A 4,574-nucleotide genomic window follows, 5' to 3' on the forward strand; every position below is an offset into this window, starting at 1 on the left:
CCTCCACTGGGTTTTCCTTGTCATCACCGCTATTATCTTTTGGCGTATCCACCATGTATACGTCATATGAGGAAGTGGCCGTCCATCGTCCGGTGAACGGCGTGGCTTGGGCCTCCTCTTCTCCGGCATCATCGTCCATAGCGTTGATGTCTTCGGAGTCGTAATCGAGTGTGTCAGTTAAGTCATCGACAGTGGCTATGAAGTGGGTGGTGGGTGGGAAGCGAAATTCTCTGTCGTCAGCCTCCAGTTCGAGCCGGACATAATTTGGTTGTGAGTCTTCCGCCAAGGACAGATTTTTTAATGAGTTTAACACATCGCCGAAAGGTGAGTGTCGGAAGATGTCTGCGGCGCTGAATTCGAAGATCAATAACCGATCGAGCTCGACGTCCGTGGACGCATATGGTTTGGAGCTTATAGCCGGAAACGAGTCCAGAGTTCCGGTGACACAGATATCACATGAGGCTAAGTCTGTGTGCGGCTCCAACGCTGCGGAATCTGTGGCCTCTGTGGCGGGGTTGAGCTTCCCGTCCTCGGATGGCACGATCTGCTCCGGATCTAAGGCCAGAATAGTTACAGGAGCTATCTCCTGGATGTGGTCCGATGACAGATTTAAGTCATGTTCATCGAGGTGACAGGGAGCGGCTGCTGCGGTCTCGAACCGTTGAAGATCAAGTCTCCGCGGATGTCCGCGATGTAATTCAAGCTCCCGAATCTGACCTGACGGCCAGGGGCATAGCTTTCGACCTGCTCCAGATGGCCAAGCGAGTTGGCCCACAGTGCGAAGCCGCCGAATACGAAGATCTGTCCGGCAGGAAGACTTCCCTTTGGACAACATCGTTGTAGATGATCGAAGGGCCTATCAAACCTCTTGACGACGGCACAGTGGAACTCTCAATGAAAGCACCAATGTTGGTGTCAAAACCGGCGGATCTCGGGTAGGGGGTCCCAAACCGTGCATCTAGGATCGATGGTAACAGGAGACGGGGGACACAATGTTTACCCAGGTTTGGGCCCTCTCTAGAGGTAATACCTTACTTCCTGCTTGATTGATCTTGACGAATATGAGTGTTACAAGAGTTGATCTACCACGAGATCGTAATGGCTAAACCCTAGAAGTCTAGCCTGTATGACTATGGTTATGAGTCTCTCGATCCGGACTAAGCCCTTCGGTTTATATAGGCACCGGAGGGATCTAGGGTTACATAAGGTCGGTTACAGAGAAAGGAATCTTCATATTTGGTCGCCAAGCTTGCCTTCCACGCCAAGGAGAGTCCCATCCGGACACGGGTGGAGTGTTCGGTCTTCGTATCTTCACAACCCATCAGTCTGGCCCATGGCTAATAGGCCGGACGCCCGAGGACCCCTTAGTCCAGGACTCCCTTAGTTACCGATAATGTTGGAGACGAAAGAGGGGATGCCTTCCGGGGCATCCCCAAGCTTAATTGCTGGGATCTTCCTTGAATATTACCTTGGGGTGCCTTGGGCATCCCCAAGCTTAGGGTCTTGTCACTCCTTCACTCCTTCTCCTCATATCGATATCTCACCCAAAACTTGAAAACTTCAATCACACAAAACTTAATGGAACTTCGTGAGATAGGTTAGTATGATAAAGAGCAAACCATTCACTTTTGGTACTGTCAAATACAAGATTCATAATTGTTCGCACACAATACCTACTATACCTTATCATCACAATTTATATTGAGCAATATAAGCCATAGAAACTAGGAAACAAGCAAACTATGCATTGAAAACAGAATCTGTCAAAAACAGATCAGTCTGTAATGATCTGGACAACTACCACACTTCTACTACTCAAAAATTCTGAAAAAGTAGGACAACATAGAAAATTTGTATATCAATAATCTGTAAAAATCAGAATTTTATCACGTTCCAGTGAATTTAAACAATTATGTTACTAGAAGCAAAAGTTTCTATTTTGCATAGAATCAAGTCAACTATCATCCAGACTATCCCAAAGGCTTTACTTGGCACTTTATTGAAGCAAAAGCTATAACACATGATTAATACAGTATCTTAATCATGTGAACACACAAAAATAGTAGGTAAAAGTGTTGGGTTGTCTCCCAACAAGCGCTTTTCTTTAATGCCTTTTTAGCTAGGCATGATGATTTCAATGATGCTCACATAAAAGATAAGAATTGAAACACAAAGAGAGCATCATGAATCACATGGCAAGCACATTTAAGCCTAAGATTCTTTCTATGCACAGGGATTTTGTGAGCAAACAATTTATGGGAGCAAGAATCAACTAGCATAGGAAGGCAAAGCAAGCAAAACTTCAAGATTTTCAACACATAGAGAGGAAACTTGATATTATTGCTATATGTAGAAGAATATATTCCTCTCTCATAATGATTTTCAGTAGCATCATGAATGAACTCAATAATATAACTATCACATAAAGCATTCTTTTCATGATCCATAAGCATTGAAATTTTCTTACTCTCCACATAACACTAGTGCAGAACCGGGCATTATCACCGGTTCGTAAGGCCCTTTAGTGCCGGTTCTATAACCGGCACTAAAGGGTGGGGACTAAAGGTCCCCCCCTTAGTACCGGTTCAACACGATCCGGCACTAAAGGGCCACCACGTGGTACGAGCCAGCGCCGGGGGTGGCGAGACCTTTAGTACCGGTTTCTAACACCAACCGGTACTAAAAGGTTTAGGGGTTTTGGTTTTATTATTTATTTTCCCTTTAATTTTGTGTTTTCCATTTAATTTAGAGATTGTTTTCCATTTATTTTCCCTTTCATAAATGATATAATAACTCATCATCGTCATCATCATATTAATATAAAAACTCTTGCATCATATCATCACCAACAACACTAGCTAATAATCATCATATATATAGTCATTACCACTATTTTAAACATCATTATCTAATCACCACCAACACTAGCTTAAAGAAGAAACATTCACTTGTACAAAAAGCAAAGATATCATCGACTTCAACATGGTCATGAGATTATAAGCGTTCATAAGACCACAAAAGCAAATCACTTTGAGATTAAGTTCAGGATGAATAACACGGACATGAGAGGACAAGTACCAGGAGCAGGAACTAGCTAATCACTCCTGCTACTCCTGATTCATCATATTGGAGCATGCAGATGAACCTGTCTCCTAATCGTGGGCTGTGCTTCTGATTGCTGCCCCCTAGTACTTCTCTGCGATCCTTCACAATTTTGCTCCAGTCTTTCACTATTAAGCATTCCTCGGTTTTAGAAATCCTGAATGCACTCATGTGCAATGCAGGATGTCTTGGCCGTAAGCTAACCATTGACATGCGACCGTTAGTCTCGATCCACTGAGGCACAACTATCATCGGGAGTCCCTGTTGAAGAACATCGTATAGTAACATACTTAGCAATGAAGTTTAGCTTAAAAAATAATGTATGCAAAAGATGCACTGAGGACAAATAGTAAAAATCTTACCATCTTTCCTAAATAGATGTGACCGTAGTTCAATATGAACACTATTGGACGCACGTTTTGAGTACTAAGATTTTCAAGTTCAGGAAAATAATTTCTCTTGACAGCATCAAGATCCTCAAGCCATGAAACATAATGACTTATCTCCTCGCAGTTTAGTTCAGCCCCGGGACAGTGGACGGTCCTGTCTACCAAGCGTCGGACATGTTTGCTTGAATGGAAATAAGTTGTCAATAGAAATTAGTTGTCAACTATTTTTGAATAAACAATATCGAAGACATAAATATGGTTGAGAAACTCACATAATGGTAGAACTGGAGGCGTCTGCACATCGAACCAGATGTCGATATTACCTTCAATATCATCTTCCGGATGAATATCAAAGGTGATAACCATATCAGGCTCAAATGCATAAGCCTTGCATAGTGCTTGCCAAGTTTTGCATTCAAAATAGGTGTAGGTGTCTGCATTGTATAATTTTGCGTCGAAAGTATTACCATGCTCGGTCTTCAAGTAAACTCTATTTACCTCTAGAGTTTTCATAGGACTGAAACCTATCTTATCCCAGACAAAAATTCTTGCATGGCAGGGGATACGCTAGTAGAATAGTAAAAAACTAAAATTATAAGTTGAAGCAAATGAAGCATAAGTAATGCTTAATTACGAAAAAAGACTTTTCGTTGCGACTTACTGTATCCACTTCGAAGGTCTCATCCAGCTTGATGCTGAAGCGCCTACCATCAACTAGGAAATTTCTATCACACAGGCCGCGCTCGTCTTCGCAGTATTCGCAAATAAGGAAATCCTTTTCGTCATCAAACATTTCCTATGTTCATAGTTGAAACATTAATTGATAAACACTTACTAGTTCTATTAATTCAACTAGTTCTATTAATTCAACTAATTTAACTAAGCACTTACTGAAAATAAACTAGTTCTATTAAGCTTCTTACTAAAAATAAACTAGTTCTATAGTAAAAATTTAATTAATTATTAGATCATCAAATCTCATATACCTAAATTTAATATATCTAATTCATCTAACATTAATATATCTAATTCATCTATAACTAAAAGTATAAAAAACTAACTCATCTAACATTAATATCTAGC

This window comes from Triticum aestivum, chromosome 7D, assembly GCF_018294505.1.
Source record: "Triticum aestivum cultivar Chinese Spring chromosome 7D, IWGSC CS RefSeq v2.1, whole genome shotgun sequence".
Classification (NCBI taxonomy): domain Eukaryota; kingdom Viridiplantae; phylum Streptophyta; class Magnoliopsida; order Poales; family Poaceae; genus Triticum; species Triticum aestivum.